Genomic DNA, 18150 nt, shown 5'->3' on the forward strand with positions numbered 1-18150 from the left:
CTTCCCTCCAGTGTATCAACCAAACCACACAGCTTGGTGTCATCGGCAAACTTGCTGAGGGCGCACTCAATCCCACTGTCCATGTCAGTGATGGATTGAACAAGGCCGGTCCCAACACCGATCCCTGAGGGACACCACTCATTACTGGTCTCCAGCTGGACATTGAGCCACTGACCACAACTCTTTGTGTGTGGCCATCCAGCCAGTTCTTTATCCACCGAGTGGTCCATCCATCAAATTGATGTCTCTCCAGTTTAGAGACAAGGATGCCATGTGGGACAGCTTCGAACGCTTTGCACAAGTCCAGGTAGATGACATCAACTGCTCTATCCCTGTCCATCAGTTCTGTAGCCCCATCATAGAAGGCCTCCAAATTGGTCATGCAGGATTTCCCCTTAGTGAAGCCATGCTGGCTGTCACCAAGCACCTTGTTGTTTTTCATGTGCCTTAGCATGCCTTCCAGGAGAACCTGCTCCAAGATTTTGCCAGGCAGAGGTGAGACTGACTGCTCTGTAATTCCCCGGGTCATCCATTTTCCCCTTCTTGAAAATGGGGGTTATATTTCCCTTTTTCCAGTCATCGGGAACTTCACCTGACTGCCATGATTTCTCAAATATGATGGACAGTGGCTTGGCAACTTCATTCGCCAGCTCCTTTGGGACCGGCATATGGATTTCATCAGGACCCATGGACTTGTGCATGTTCAGGTTTTTAAGATGGTCTCAAACCAAATCCTCTCCTACAGTGGGCCTAAGGTCTTCGTTCTCACAATCCCTGTGTCTGCCTTCCAAGACTTAGGTGGTGTGGTCAGAGCCTTTGCCAGTGAAGATTGAGGCAAAGAAGTCATTAAGAACCTCAGCCTTCTCCAAATCTAGGTAGCTCTCCTGACAGCTTCCAGAGGGCGCCTATGTTGTCCCTAGTCTGTTTTTTATTTGCTATGTACCTATAGAATCCCTTCCTGTTACCCTTAACATCCCTAGCCAAGTTTAATTCTAACTGAGCCTTAGCTTTCCTAACCTGGTCCCTAACTTCCCGGACAACATCCCTGTATTCTTCCCATGCCACCTGTCCTTGCTTCCACCTTTTATAAGCCTCTTTTTTCCTTCAATTTTTCCTCAGCAACTCCTTATCCATCCAAGGAGGTCTCCTGGCCCTCCTGCTGCACTTTCTTCTGGTTGGGATGCAACACTCCTGAGCTTGCAGTAGGTGATCCTTGAATATCAACCAAGAGTCTTGGCCCCCCCTGCCCTCTAGACCTATATCCCATGGGACCTTACTAAGCAGGTTCCTGAAGAGGCCAAAGTCTGCTCTTTTGAAGTCCAGGGCAGTGAGCTTGCTGCACGCTCTTCTCACTGTCCTGAGGATCTCAAATTTGACCATCTCATGATCGCTGCAACCAAGGCTGCCCTGGAGCGTCACATTTCCAACGAGCCCTTCCCTGTTGGTGAGCACGAGGTCAAGCATGGCACCTCTCCTTGTCGGCTCCTCTATTACTTGCAGAAGGAAGTTGTCTTCCACATAATCGAGCAACCTCCTGGATTGCTTGTGCCAGGCTGTACCGTCACTCCAACAGATATCAGGATATCTTATGACTGTTGCTTTGAATGCTGAATTCTGGCCCACAACCTCATGAGATCCAGCAGCTCTCAGGATGGTCCAGGTAACCATTTGGATTTCAGATCACTTTCAGAAGTTCTCCATTAACAGGCTGCTCTCAGATTTAAGTGTGGAGCTGTTTGTTACTGCTCTGATGCAGGACTAAACCTTTAAATAATGAACGTACAACAAAACACACACATATCTTTGGGTATATGTAAAATAAATAGAGAACATTTCAGGCATTTTCACCATAACAGGAAGTATATGAATACCACTCTACAATAAGATGACTGCTGCTGGTTAAAACATGCTTTTTTCCCATAATATTATCTAGTGTTTGATAACTCTTTTCAAGAGAAAAATATGTCAAGTGAATTTGGATATGTTGGAAATTTACATTTGAGCACCATTCTACATAAAAGTCCTTCTAAAGCCCTTGAATATAAATGAATCTAAGTTATTTCCGTGACATGTTGAACCATTATGCCAATGAATGAAAAGCTCCTCCTGATGCTGTCAATTTAAGTTCCAGACTCTGTAACAGAAGAGTAATAGAACGGCAAAATTTTCCAAACATGGAATACTCAGATGCTGTATGCTAGTCTAGTTTACATGAATTTTACTTTGCCTTGTGCTGATAAAGCTGCACCTTGCTGTAAATATTTCTGCAGTGATGGAGAATTTCTGTTAACCGCTTATGAACAGTCATATAAGATTCAGAAGAGAGACTATTTCTGATTTTTCCCATCCAAAACAATAATCCTACCAGGCTTATCAGTAAATATTCTTAACATTTTTTCAGAAATTACCTGTGACACCTTCAGTATGTTTTCACATATAAGGAGCAATAACTTTGTCACTAGAAGCAACGTAGTAATAGTGCTTCATATAATGCAGAGTTATATTTATTACAAATCTGTGATATGTTCCTATCCATTAGCCTAAAACTAAAATCAGGAAGGCTATTTAAAATATATCTCCAGCTGAAATCATCTGCATCCTAAATCATTAAATGCAGCTTTCTTAACCACTTGAACAAGATGTTATAAACCCTTCCACTAAGTGGCTAAGGAAATGGTTACCTCCACTTTGGGGAATCTGGTAGCATGGTCCAGGTTAAACACCTACCATTTACCCATTTTTTCATGATTACCATAGCAGGTGAGGTACCCTTTATGTAAGAGGTCCAAAAGGACCTCTTGGGTAAAGTGAGGAGGGTGAGAGGCTGAGGGCAATGAGTCCAGCCAGGATTTTGCAACAGAGCTGCCCATCACCAAAAAGGCCAGTTCTTGTCCCACATCTGGATGTAGGGTCAGCTGTCTCAGCAATGCTGCCCTCAGGGTCTGACCATGATTTCATTCTTTGCTGCAAGAGTACAAGTGGGAGGCTCTGTTCAATCTCTCCCATCACCATTCTCCACTTACTGCCTGAGCAGGAAGATGGCCATCCCCAAATCTCTTCTCTTTTTCCTTTAGAACACCAAGGAATCAAGACTCCAACCATCCTGCCTTCCCAAAGGAGGTATGAGGAAACTCATTTCTGCTGTCATAATAAAGCCTCCAGAAGTCAGTATTTCACTGAGAGTCTTCTCCTTCACTCTCAGCAATCTTCTCACTTTGCATGCACAAATATTTTGGTACAAATCTATTTGTATGGAAACTATCTTCCTTGGGCCAGATGGCCTTTTTGTGTATTTTAGCAGTACTGCCAACAATCTGGGGAAATGGGCAGAAATTAAATTTCTTTTCACAGCTCCTAACAGTGCATCTTAATGATGTAAGGCTTCTAAAAAATCATATCCAATCAGATGGAACAAGGTTGGTTGGAGTTTTCTGAAGAAACAAAGAGCATATTTATGAAGAGGAGGAAGGTACATGACACCCAGACTGTCCACCATCTCTCACTGCTTTCGGTACACTTTCAGAAGAAAATTGAAAATGAGCTTACTTTTGCATAACGATTTTTCAGCCAGCATCATGCATTAGTCCCCAGGCTAGATCATCACAAAAAATCCCTGAACTATCAAGTGCTATAATTCCCTTAAATCAGCATAAAAATATCTGAAAAATCTTCAGTTTTCCTAAACTTTAATATGTCTAAAAGGGGCAGGTAGCAATTCTGCTGGGTGGGGAAGAAATGGTGAAATCAGGGAGCAAAGCCCTGACTACCTGAAAAAAAAAAAAAAATCTTAACAACCCAACAGTACCCCAGGGTCTGATTTGTTGAAACCATTTCAGTTTAACACTAAATTATCTAGATTTTAAAACGGCAATACAAATAAGATATGATCAAGAATAACAGGAAGAATATATTTGTTTAGGATATTAATGTAGACATTTCCTGCAATTCAGCAATTTGTGAGCAACAAAATAGATCCCATTGGCATTGAGCTTTTGACCTGCAATATAGCTATAAAGATACCTTTGAGATTTGTCTGTTCGCCTGGAGCTAATCTGCTGGCTTGATTCCTGAAGTTCGTTGAAGAACATTGTATGTATTGCATGATAAACACCACATAGAGAGTTTTCTGAGAAAGCTCTGCCTCAGAAATAAAATAGTGACATTTTAAATGCCAAGGATTATCAACCGGTGGAAAATAATAAGATATCACTCTGCTGGGATTTCTTTAATGCCTTTAATCCTGCAATGAAAACTGAGGACAGGTGTGTATGGTCGAACAAAAAAAGGAGAAGCCTGATTCTTTAGCAAAAAATCTAGGTGAATCCTTTCCACATACCATTTTCCCTGAAGAATGTTTAATATACATTTACTCAATATGCATAGAAATCCTAAAGTACCTGGGGAATAAAAAAGATTCTTATTTCTAACTTGATTGGAATTGGAATTACTAGCAATGCTATGAGAAAGCTTGTAGTCAGGAGATCTGTGGACTGATGTCTTAACTGAAGAGGTCCAGGGAAAAGAATTAGAATTAGTCACAGACCTTCTGAACACCTAGCCAAATCCACCTCCAAAGCTTTGGAGATTTGTCTGTTCCTATTTAAATATGACAAGACCTGCAATGGAAAGACATTTCACACCAAGCATTCTTAAGTCTGCCCAGTGTGGAGGTGCCCTCAAACCCCTGCACTTAAGCCATCCTTAGTCTGGACTAAAGAACTTCAGACTGCAGGGTGACTGCCTGCTTCCACCAAACCTGGTGAGAAAGTTCTCACTGACTTCTGTGGAGCCAGAATTTCAGACTAGGGTCCTCTATCACCGCTTATGCACAGCATAGTGCTGCTTACTTACATTTCCACACATGCACACATGACTGCACTGACTTCTTATAAAGCTGTACTATGGACTAGAATATTACTGGCAAAAGAGAAAAATCATTGAATTTCTAAGGCAGCAAATTTCCTGAAGGCCAGCAAAATCAAAATATTGGCATCCTGACACTGTTGCTTTGGACTTGTGTTTCAGTCAAAGTTAGGATCTGCCTTGCTTCCTGGTTAGCTTTTAAAATGGGAAGCTTAAAGGGCAACAGTATGTCTGTGTAAGAGCCGAGGGCAGGGCTTGTCACAGTATGCTGGTTTTGGCTGGGCTATTTTTTTTCATAGTAGCTAGTGTGATGCTCTGTTTCTGTTTTGTGATGAAAACAGTGTTGGTAATACACAGGTGTTTTTGTTATTGCTGAGCAGTGCTCACACAGTCAAGGCCTTTTCTACCTCTCACACCTCCAGTGAGTGAGCTGGAGGTGCACAAGGAATTGAGAGGGGACACAGCTGGGACAGCTCACCCTATCTGATCAAAGGGATATTCCATACCACATGGCATCATGCTTAGCAATATAAAGCTGGTGGGGAGAAGAAAGAAGGGTGGGACATTCATAGTGATGGTGTTTGTCTTCCCAAGTAATTGTTACACTTGATGGGGTCCTGCTTTCCTGGAGATGGCTGAACACCTGCCTGCCAAAGGGAACTGGTGAATGAATTCCTTGGTTTGCTTTACTTGTACACACAGCTTTTGCTTTACCTATTAAACTGTCTTTAATTCAGCCATGTGTTTTTTACTTTTACCCTTCCAGTTCTCTTCCCCGTCCCTCTATGGGGGAACGAGCGAGCAGCTTGTGGTATTTAGCTGCTGGCTGGGGTTAAACCACAGTGAGGATGGGAGTCCTTCTGCCCTGCTACAGTTTCCTGCATCAGTCAGTGGTCTAACTTCAGAGATCAACCCCATTAGCATGCATACCACCTGTACACGTTTTATTTGTAGAAGTAGAAAATGCATAGGTTCTCTACTTGGGAAAAGAAGAGGGTGTGCTGTTCAATGCATTCAAATTAGATTGCCTTTATGGACAGAAGTCCTACTTGTGTGATAAAAGGCAGGGCATTTATCAATGTTACTCTTTCTTATTGCTATTCAATCCTTTATAAAACTCAGCCTGAAAACATCTGCTGAAACTTTCTTCGTCTTACAATTTACCTATTTTCAATAAAAAGGACTTTGGATAGAGCTAAGCCATTTTCTTCTTTCATTGTTAATACTGACTTTGCTTTCCAATTGCTGAAATCCGTCTGCAGCTCACTGCTTTCCTTTCTGAACATGTAGTTCCAAGACCTCCTTTTTTTAACCAAAGAAGATTCACCTGGGGACTGTCTCCTAGGAGATTAGATGAAGATTAAAGCAGAACACCATATTTTAATCAGATTTTTGCGCTTTGCATACAAATAAATTGTCATGTAACAATGAAGATCTTTCTATTAATAAGAAATGTATTAATGTTAAATGGAAAACACTAGCACTATTGTCTGGCAGACATTTAGACCTTATTAAAAATTGAAGCAATCAACAAGTTCACAGTTATACCAGAGTGGGAATCTGATTTAAATAGAGTTTTGATCTAAAGCAATACCACTAACATCTTTATCTGCAAAAATAAGCCAATGACTAGTACTTATAAGACAGTCTTTTATGCAACACTTTGGCTAGGTAAACACAAAATAACCTAACTGAACTAAACCTAAAAATCCTATTTAGTGGTTTTATTACATTTGCTGGGGTTTGTTTCATTTTCCATTTGACAAAAAATTCTGTTAAATAGAAAGATCCTGCTGATGGAAAAAATTAAAATAGCATATATCTTTGAAAAGGGTTAAAATGTGGTAGAGTTCTTGTTAGCATGAGGGTTATGAAGTTGCCGTTATAGCTTTTTTACCTGTTTTTTTATTATCTCTTCATAGCTACTGTTGGATTAAAAGGTATTTTGCTTTGAATTGGCTGTTTTCCCTCTGCAGAATTGGCTTCCTATGCCTGCTGCAGTTTGAAACAAACCCCCTTCTGAACAGAAATTCCAAATTTTCCAAATCACATTAGGAAGGAAGAACTTAGTATCAAAAGGCCAAGCTGCCACTATTTCTTCCTGATGACTCTCATTTAACAGCCATTAAAATGCAAATAGAACTATGATTTTCAGATCACAAAATTAACATTAACAGCTGGAATGATTGATTAAAGGTCATGGCAACTGTATAACTTAATTTCTTATATAATTGTGTTCAGTTTTCTGCAGATTGTTTGGATTTGTGAATTAATTTTAGCTGTTGCTGAACACTGACAGATGCATTTATTGGTCTCTCTTTTTTGTTAATATCTTCTTGTGTGAATGATCCCCTTCTTTCCAGGAACCAGAAGAGTACCCAGAGGGGACACTCCAGAATTACTGTCTTCAACTAACAGGTTTTGCAGCATATTAGCAGATACTCAGAAGTTTTTTATTGACCCAGACAAGACCAAAATGACAATTAATGTGTAGCTAACAAGTTGCTCTTCCCAGAGCTTTCTTATGCATTTGTTTACAGAACAGAATAAAAATGGCATATAAGTTCCCAAGAGGCTTTGAGCTAATGGTTCAGATGCTACCTGAGCAGACCATCTTAGATCTGGCTTGCTTTAATGGATGAAATAAGCCACAGGTAGACAAACTTTCATATTACTTTAGAGTCAAGACATTGATAGGATGAGAAAGGTAAGATTTCAGGCAGTACCTGCCTGTACAATTCTTAGGATGTGCAAAAATGGAACTCAGCTGTAATTCTTATTCTATAGCAAGAGTCATTTTTCAAAAGTTCTCACAGCAAGATCTGCAAATACATGCCACCCACAAATGCAGCCAGAATTTCAGAAGAATTCAACCAAGTGTTTGAGCTTTTTTGAAATCTGCTTGCTTATTTCAGTGCTTAACTGGCAGCACATCTAAAATCCCTGTCCCAGTGACAGTGAAAATATGACCCTAGAGAATATGATTTAAGGCCAGAGAGAGTCTAAACTAGCATAACTTGTACCTGATCTCACTCCCACATCCCAGCAAGAACATGACATCAGCTCCAATGCCTGCACCTCTCCCCAGTGAGAGCTCCCTTCACCATCCTCAGTTGCTCAGTCCAAAGTCTGTCTGTTCAGAAGTGCTGGTGTTTGTGTCTACTGGGAGCCAGATGAGATTACCAAAATATTTCTGCATTTAAAAAGATCAGGGGAGTGTGTCAGTCTGAAATCAGGGTGAGAGAAAGTGGTATGGAGATATAACAACATATTTTATATTGTATTTCCCTTGGTACCGCTGGCGACAGATCTCTTTCAGGGCCATTGAGACAGTCTTACCTGACAAACTCCTTGGTTTTGGAAAAATGCAAGGCCATGCTGATGCATCCACTCCCTTCCAGGGGCAAAGAGTAACTTCTGAGGCTTCTCCTCTTTCTAGTGAAGTTTGATATAGAGTATTGGAGAAGGTTTATGGAGCACAGGGGAGGCAAAGAGCCCGTCCTGTGTGTGCCTGCAGGCGATTTCCAATCCCACACTGGGCTTTTGAGTCCTACATTTTCCTGACAAACTCCTTCTCACAGCCTCTCCTGTGAGGAGAAAAAGCAGTTCTAGAGCATGTGCATCAGGGCAGGGAGTGTTGTAACAGCAGTAAGCTAAGCAATCCCCCTCATGGGGGAAGAAGCTGGATAGTTTTTACTTCTGTAGGCTTCCACAGCCCTTTAAGTGTGAAGGTTTAGCTGTAAAAAATCCAAGCCACTTCAGCAATGCCCAAAGGTCTAATTGTTGTTAAAACCAGGAAACGGAGAGCCTGGAATTACCCTGTTCAGGCAAATGACAGCAAACAGGAATTAGAATGGTTACTCTTCCACAGGCAGAGGAAGGAATGAAATGAAATTAGTCTTTAAAGTTTTGTCACAGATGGCAGGATAATGAGTCCCTTTTAAATGAACTGAGTGTTCTCACAGCAAAAGTCTCATCTCAAAGCCACATCACTGCCATTATTCTCTGCTACCTACCTTCTGCCATGCCCCATACATGAGGGAGAACAGAGTATCTTGACACATATGAGAAGAGGATTTTACCTTGTGGGTTTGCAACTAGCACTTGTAAGGACCTGAACTTCTGCCCTTGAAATTCTTTGTTTGTCAGGCAAATACAGATTGCATGAAGAGCATGACAAAAGCAGTCCCATAGCCATTGTCCACATAGCATTATCCCAGTACAGAAGGACTGTCTTTTGTGAGGAGAAGGTAATTATTTTCAGGCACACTAAGTCTTGATTTCTATAGTAAAATTGCCAAAGGGAGACATCAATATATGTTATAATGGACTTGGCTGCTCCCACATTCCATCTTTTACGTATGCTATTCAACAGCTGTCAGAGGGGTTCCTTTTGGGTTATACAATGTTATCACAGATAAACCAGCTTCTCTTCATGTGAAATTCAAATAAATTAGTCACATTTTTCAGAAGTTCATTAACATATATAGAATTCCACCCTATTAAGAAATTAAATGTTATTGTCATACATACTTTTCATTACGTAGCTGTCAGACAATGTTAGTAAAGTACCACAGTGGCTTTAGTTCACATCAGTGTAGCTTTTAGACCTATTTCACATTATATCTCTTTTTAATGTATGTAAATTGTATTTTTAAAATTAATTTTTAAAATATCAATTATTAATATAGAAGGAGAATTGTTCTGTGTAAAAATAGCTCTGAATTTTTATAGTACTGCAGTTAGTGGACAAAAGAATATTGTCCCAAGAATAGTGGCCCAATAATATTTTGCATGTAGCAAATAAAAGACAGTGAGAGCACCTAAAAATTGCCCTAAAAGAAATGGTTCAGGAACACATTAAAACTTAAAGAAAGCTGTCATTTCAGGGTATGAGATCGTTACTGGATAACACAGAATTTTCTCTAACTGAAGAGCAATGCTTTGCCTAATATTGGTACAATACAGTAATACTGTGAAATGCCAATTCATACCAATCAATCATACCAATTCAATGAAAATGTCCTTTTGGCTTAATACATCCAAGCAAATGGTTCCTCATTTGCAAATATGGTAAGACTAAAATTATGCAAAAAATGTGCAGTTATATATCTACATATATTTGAAAAACTGGAATGAATAATTAGCTGTTGGTAGAGCAGTGCTGTGGAGCCAGAAATATGGATTATTCAGACCCAGAAAGGGAAGTTTTTAATATCCTAATATGAAATCCAATAACATTTTGATATGCATGTTGACAATGTTCCTTTTTCTTCAGTCACAATTTTGCTAAGTTGCACTAGTACTGAGCCCTTGGCAAAACTGTTTCCTTCATTATGTAAGTGATAAGTAGCCATATTATTATTCATTGAGATTCCCTGAATGATTTTATTTTTGCAAGCACCTGCTTGCTTTTAAATGTGCTTCTCCCTTTGTTTTGCCAATATATTCAGTACCTGTGGGTTTTCTGTGTATGTGGGGGAAAGTTTTCATAAGGCATGCATTTGGGGGATTTGGATGTGTTATTGCTTTTCTTCAGTACTCTTACATATTTCATCTATACTCCTGCAATATCTCTCTAATTGAATCTATAAGTCAGAAGTTTAAGTCACATTTAAGATAGCTTATTATCATCTTGTTGCTACTTGCTTTCGATTAAGATAAAACCCCCATATTTTTGTGTTTGGTTCATATTTCTGTAATTGTTGTTATTTTCATGTAAGGTTTTGACACTGATACACTAACTGAAGCCTCACAACCATTCTAGAAGTAAATGAAGGCTGTAAAGCAGAAATAACTTACCCAAATTTACAGACAAACTGGGGACCAGACGAGTTTAGATGCCCTGGTTTCACCCCACTGAAGCCTGCAGATGATCTGCCATTGATTTTCTTTGACTTTTGATCAGTCTCTGTATCATCTCTCTCTTCTCACTCTGACTTCATATGGTTCATTACTGTAATCTTGCTAGGGGTTATGAACTTCACTCTTTTCTAATATTGCAGTTAGTGCACTCCTGTGTTATGAGAGCCTTCAACTACTAGATTAAAAAAAGTAGTAACTGATCCTTGCATGGATGAAAACAACCCTGGCTTAAATGGAAGACAGTGCAATCACAACAAGTAATGCAGATAATGTAGGAGCATGCATTTTGCTATTTACTGCTAGTTAAAGCTGTTGAAGCTTTCTTTCACTTTGCTGGTAGTTCTGAAGCTGATCCTTCCTCTGAGTGCTAAACTGTTCTTGCAAGTAGAGAATACTTGCAACTATTCTCTACTTTTTCCCTTGTTATTATTTGACTACAGATTTCTTGAATGTATGCATTATTTCAAACACTATGTTGAATACTTCCTCAAAAATAATTCCCTGTCTGCAGTTTATGCTTGAGTAATCCATAGGAGGGATTCACTGTTTGAAATATCATGCTCAAACTCTCTGGATTGAGCATACAATTTTCTTGGCATGTCTTTATGCTCTGATTACATGTTATAACTCTTAGATTAGTAGTTCAAATTTAAAAGCTCACTTTTTAAATATTTTTTTTAGTTGTGAATTTAATAATCAATTTATTAAAATTGACTTGAAATATGAGCTTTCAGTAAGCAATCTTCCCAAAAAGTTCAGTGACCAAAGTTACAAACTTGAATTATTATTCTGGCTGGGAAGTTTTAAACAGAGTTTAAAGAGTCAAATAGCAAGGTTGTTAATATACATCGAAAAGTTTTAGGGATATTAACCAAATCATCTTAGCTACCTAAAGTACCAAAACCACTATTAGAGATTTCTATGCTGGCTCTAAGAAAGAGGACAGAGGACATTTTTTTGCAACAGATTCCTCTACAACATGAACTATGTAAGTGCCTCAGAAATATAACTGAATCTTTTAACATTACAGAAATGTGATCAGTGTGATTTGATTCTTCTGTCTAAAACAAAGCAGTTGTAGAAGTCAGAGAAACTAAGAGCTTTATGAAGCCCTAGCTTGGGGAATATATACTGATAACATTAAACCAATTTTTTCATAGCGGTTCTTATAATTGGGAAAAGACTGTATTTGTGTGTGAGAGAGACAGGAGCCAAGGAGAAAAGAGGGAAATTCTGCAAACGTTAGTTTCAAAGCCAGTAACCCCTCTGTGTTTTATGCTTAGAGTAAAACTTCTTTGAAGTTCAGACTATCACTTAGCTGTATGCTTTCACCATATTTTGAACACTGAAAGGATATTAAGTATTACTGTCACACAACCAGTTATTATTAACAATAGCAACAAGCAAACCTAAATTTGATTCATATGATTTGCCAATCTGACATATTTGCTGTCAGTAAATATTCATGCAGTCAAGCTTCACTTCCACAGATGTTCGAAACATTGATTTTCACCTTTGAATTCTGAGATATTCAGAAAACAACAACAACCAGAAAAAACATATCTAAGTTTTGTTGTTATAATTTTCATTGACGTAGGTGATTACCTAAGTCATTCAATCAGAGAGCAGAAACAATGCATACGACTTACATAATTAACACCAGGCTGAAAAGTAGGGAATGTTTGCAACACCTCTTTGTGAGCTAGTCCAACACAGAAAAGATTTTGGGAAGAAAATTCTAATATATGAAAAGTAGACCCCACTTACTCCCTTTTGTTCATCAGTCTTTCTGTGGATTAACAGAAATGCTGGTAGAGCTAGCCACAAACTAATCAATTACCCTTCTAATTTCCTTCAAATTTCTAAAACAACAGGGTTTCTCCATGTTGCTTAATAAAGACTGAGCTCCCAAAGGATCCTGTGTCTCAACCTTGCAATTGGCAGGGCCTAGGAGCCACTAAAGCTGTTTGAAAAGAGGCAGCTGCCAGCACCACATAACTTGCCATGACCAGCTGGTCCCATTATGCAAACAAGAGTGTCCCTTGGCAAAGCAATCCAACAGGCTCCAGAGTGTATGACTGTATTTCAGCTGGTAGTTTTGAATGAAAACAAAAGTTGGTGAAAGGAAAAGGTGCTATGTATAAGTAGTTTTCATCTATCCTCCCTCTGCTGTTGGTGGGTGAATGTCACTCCAACCTTTTTCTGGAAAAGACAGCTATTAATTACAAGCATCAAAGGGTTGTCCTGCAAAGCCATCATGGACCAATGCTGGTCTCAGAAGTGAACTGTTTTTTGAACGCCTTGGCTGTGATTGTAGTCACAGTGATCTGTTAATCTTCTCTTGCAAAAGACCTTAAAAACATTTCATTCTCCTGTGAGGCTCTTCCAGAACTGCTAACAAGTGCAAATGTGTGATGACCAACCTTCCCCAGACCAAACAAACTCCAGACAAGCTGATATAAAGGCAATATTTTAGTGGAGCAATAAGACACTCACTGATCCCCCTTCTCAGTTTCCAGCGTACAAATTAAGCAAATACTAAAAGTAATGGTGGCAATAAACAGTGTAGTTTGAATGAAAAACTCAGAAATACAGAAAACGCAAGATGTAGTAGAGGTGTGGACTCAATGAACAAGATTGTCCTTTTCCTGCCTAATGATCTCATTTTTAAATTATATTTTCAAATTATATTTCCCTAACAATCCCGTATCTCCACAAATACAATTACCAGAGCTACCCTAGAGAGTTATTCAGGCAGACTGCAGTGGCTTCAACAGACCTGTTGGCAAACCCATCAGCAGCATAGTTTTGTACAAATTGCTATCAAGAACCAAGATGCAAATTCCATACACAGAGTAGGACTAATCAATAGAAGCTCTCAATGCTTTGCCTCAGACCACTCCACAGACAGGCTAATGCCAGTAATGCAGAAGAAAATGGATTCTAGCATTTCAATGTTAACATGCATTTTTTCCTCACACTGTCCTGATCAGTAAAGGCATTTTGTTTACTTATGCAGCACAACAGGCATCTGGCACCTCAAAGAAAAGAAAAATATAATCAAAATATCAAGATTCCTGCTCATGGAGCTTCCAGGAAGCTGGAGCACTATCCTCTGCCTCTCCCAAGCATCAGTTGAAATTCTGTTACCACTTAAGCATCCGAAACAAGGCTGTGATATTCTACACTGAGTATGTCTAACAGTAGGTTCTCCAAAGACTGTATTACCTTTGGTTTAAGAAAAAAACAAAACAAAACTAAAAACAACAAACTGACTATTCTGTTATGAAAATAACTAGGTGTTAGTTATGTAAAAAGTTATAGCAACCACATTTCTTGAACATTATATAGTAATTTTCCCTTCTTTCATATGTGTAGTTCCTCAGATCCAAAATAAAGCCCTCTTAAATATATGAAACTCTCTGCTTTTCTACTTATCATCATTCATAAGTCATAACGTAACAGACGCTGTTCCCTGTAGCTTCAGACCGAAAGATATTTTTCACTTTCACAACAAATTTTTAGATTCTGAAAATTCTGAAGCTGGTGATTTTAAGCCTCCTACTTACTTTGAAAGTTGCTGAGAATTCAGAATCAGTCTCTGCAATGGTTACCTTCTTCAAGTCTTTCTCACATATCAGTAAAACAAGTATAGTCTTCTCTTTAAAAGGTGGAAATTAGGCTTTCTTTGTATATTTACAGCTAAAGGGCTTTGCTATCAAACAAAGCTAAAAACCAGTACAATTCAATTGGGTGTTTAAAAGAAGCTCGTTATTGAATTAAAATTTAAGGTATTGTTTTTAAAAAATATGAACTGCTAAGTGGTATCACAGCTAGAGATTATACCACTGCTGGAGATATGCTATAGTAAAATCAGATAGCAATCAGAAATCTTGTCTACTCTGAAAAATGGATGAGAATCCAAAATCTGTGAGAGCAGCAGTGAGAGAGGAGACACACAATTTAGTGTGTGATTCTCTGACACTTTAGAGCCACATTCTCTTTATAAACCTGACAGAAGTTCTCTGCCAAAAAAAAAAAAAATCTGTAGGTCCATTTCACAAAATTGTGTGTGGACCAAAATAATGAAAGCAAGAAATGGCAAATAAAGCAGAGTTTAATGGAGCTGTTGCAAGGATGAGAAAAGAAATGGATGAAAGCATTTTGCTGGGAAATAAAGGTGCATAAAATAGCTGTGAAGGCTTTTATTTTCTAGTAAAACACACGGTTGCTGCTGACAAAATAACCAAATCAGAAAATATTCCCTTTCAGCCTTCAAAACATTTGTTCTTTGGCTTACAAAACCCAAAAACATCCTCTCCATCTTAAAAGTTTTCTCAGGAATCCTTCTCTTTTTTCATTTCCTATGGGGAAAAACCTTCTGTCAAGGCATAAAATATTTTATATTTCCCACATTTAGTGGGAACAAAACAAAAAGGCAGCTTTCTTGTGAACGCTTTCAAGCTTCTGGCTCTCTCTGCCTCCTGTTCTTGGTGCAGACGGACTAGCCTCATGGGAAATTTTCCTCTGACCTCAGCTTTCACATTCCACCTCTTTTGCTCTTCTGTTCACAGAGAGGTTTGACCTCTCCATCTCCTTGCAAGGTGGTCTTCTTGTTCCTCTCACAGCTGTCACAAGGCAGGTATTTCTGATGTGCCCTCATTGCCTACAGCCTCCCTTTCTGTTAAAGAAGAAAAGCTGCAGAAGCACTTGCCTGTCTGCATCAGTTTGACACTGAGTGGTGGACGGAGCACATTGCCTTGTGATAGGTGGCATCACACATGGGATGAAGGTGGGGCAGGCCAGAGGGACCAGCTGAGGAGCCACTGCTTCCCAGCTTTGAAAGACCTTCCTGTTGACATCTTCCAGCCCTTGCTCAGCCTCGAAGCAAAAGGGCTGGGCTGGTATTCACTAGTGACACTTCAGTGAGATCTTCCATTAAAAGATCTTTGTAGAAAATGCTGGTGTCAACATCCTTGGCACCCAGAGGTGTCACACTTTAAGGACAGAAGCACTATTTTTCTAAAGCAACTTGGAGGTAAAACACCAGTCCTGCATTAAAGAGGATAGCTGCCTTCTAATCTCAATTTGTGTGCAGAGCTGACAAGCCAACAACTGATGAAGCAAAAGAAGACATTTGTCTAAAAGGTCAATTGTTTGCTGATTGTCACACTTCTTGAAGCCTCCCTCAAAGCTTCAGGCATGGAGTAGCTGTCAGGTCCTGGACCAGTTGAGTCTCCATCCTGGCAGTCCTATCCACCCAGCTATACAAGCACACAGCACTAAACCATATCTTAGGTCTTACATGTCCTCCCATGCAGTCTTGTTCTTCCTTCTCCCTTTCCCATTATTTAATAAGCTCCTGGATTTGACAAATATTATCACTAAACAGATGTCAGTACACTGAAAATTAACAAAACTGATGTAGAGAAAGTATTAGGATATTGTCATATTCAATAGGAAATGAATGCAATCCCTCAAGTCTCTTTCATGTCATTAATATTTGCAAAAAATTTTAATAGTGACAATTTATATGATGATTTAACTGCATTATCAAATCAATCTATTTCTCTCACATCTAGTTGGCCTCATAGAACAATAAAGTTACCACACTGAAAAATTCCAGTCTCATTTTACGTACTGTTTCACCGTGTATCTGGACCAATTCTGTGTTTGGCAATGATGTACTACAGAAGGTTTCCCTCTAAAAACCTCTCACTACTGCCTCTTGCAATATTTATACTGGGACATCAATTTCCCAAGACTGTTTTAAATTTTGTAATTCCATGCCATCAGAAATAGAGTGCTCATATCCAGAAGCTTGAGTAGAAATGTTTTCCAGATATGTTACTTTAAGTGCCCTCCTTCATTCTGTCCTTAAGTCACCCCCAAGTTTTACTTGTAGAAGTATTGTTCTTCATTCTTCTCTGTTTCCTTAATTTCATTTTCTTGCTGAAATTTGATTATGTGCTTCTGCAGGGAGAGTATTTTAGAAAGGCAGTCTTTGAGGACAGGAGAAAATTACTAGTTTGCACAAACAGTGGGGGAAAACTTGCACTTGCATTCAGGAAAAGTCCTAATGACTTCAGTAAGAGGCTTGCTAAAATGTAAAATTGAAGGTACTGTATTTTGGAAGTCTGCTTAATCTGACTTCACCCCACCACAAAATCCTGAAGGATCTCCAGTGTTGACACATAAACTTGACGCCAAAGACTTAAATCTGCATGATTAGCTTCACGCATATGCATAGTTAATTCAGGAATTTCAATACTTGAAGGGATAAACCAGGACAACTCTTACGGTGATTTGTACCCACATGTGTCAATATGCAGTCTGTCCTGATTTAATTTCCCAAAATAAAATATTACATTTTGATCCAGAGAGGAAAACTTTGATGTTTTTGTAAAAGGAAAAAGGCAGTTAAATCATTTAGTATTTCAGCAGCACAGAGTATTCCCTTGTTCCTTCCAAAAGGTCCTATCTGATTTTGGGCTGGGGATTTAGACTGAAGTGTTACTAGGTGATAACTATTGGCATGTTCTATGCATGCAGAATGTTTAATGTGAATTCCTGGGGCCAGATCTGCATGCATAGCTGCAGCCATATATTAGGCCTATGGCTTGAACTCACTCATTTCAATAAAATCATACACTTAAAAAAGTCAGGCCCTGGGTATTTAGAGCAGGTTATGCAAATGGCTGTTAAGTGCTGTTGAGACTAACCCTTTCTGTATTAGCCAAGAACCTGAGCTCCTATGCCATCAACAGATGCTTGTTTACATAAACTCATTTATGATATACCCCGTAAAACATATTTGGGCAATGTGTTCAGGGTTTTAACAATCTGCTTTAATTGCATGAAAACTTAGAATTATTTTTAAAATATCTCCGTTATTAAATAATTGACTTGAATCTGTGCAAACTGATGAAAGTCCTGTCAAAACAAATATTCACACTCAGGTTAGTAGCACCTGAAGCAATAGCTCCTTAGAGAAATGGTGACCTTATTAATGATTTTCAGTGACGCAAATGGTATCACTCTATGCTACTGCTAAGACTAGGTTACATCATTTTCTCAGCAATGCCTAAGCAATGTAAGTCTAATTTATTTTCTGCCTTATTGCCTGGCTGCTCCTCAGTTTTGTATTATAACAATTTATGTACCTTTGTGGAATGTCATCATTCATGATCAAAAAAGGTGGAAGTACCAAGTTTGAAATGGCTTGATCAAATCCAGATTTACCTTCTGAATTTTGCTCTACACAGCAGCAAAGAAGTGATGTACTTCCCAGGCACAAGCTTGTGTACAGTATCAGAGTGCCTGTCAGTATCAGAGAAGTAAAATATAAGAGCACTTTAATTCTTTAAGAGAGCCATTACGAAGTTAGGGAACACATTGTATGACTATACTGAGAATGCTTGA

At 39.0% G+C, this 18150-nt stretch overlaps 1 long non-coding RNA gene across 1 annotated transcript in view; it reads right to left on the reverse strand.

The window, feature by feature from the left end:
* Positions 1-17529, reverse strand: part of LOC130607838 (uncharacterized) — a 35130-nt gene extending 17601 nt beyond the window's left edge. The window contains exon 1 of the long non-coding RNA XR_008974374.1: positions 17451-17529. This is a non-coding gene — a long non-coding RNA (uncharacterized LOC130607838). The remainder of the gene's footprint in view (positions 1-17450) is intronic.
* Positions 17530-18150: the final 621 nt, after the last annotated feature.

This window comes from Pezoporus wallicus, unplaced genomic scaffold (assembly GCF_028554395.1).
Source record: "Pezoporus wallicus isolate ANWC-B61680 ecotype Strahan unplaced genomic scaffold, APGP_CSIRO_Pwel_v1 scaffold_3294, whole genome shotgun sequence".
In the NCBI taxonomy this organism is placed as follows: Eukaryota; Metazoa; Chordata; class Aves; order Psittaciformes; family Psittacidae; genus Pezoporus; species Pezoporus wallicus.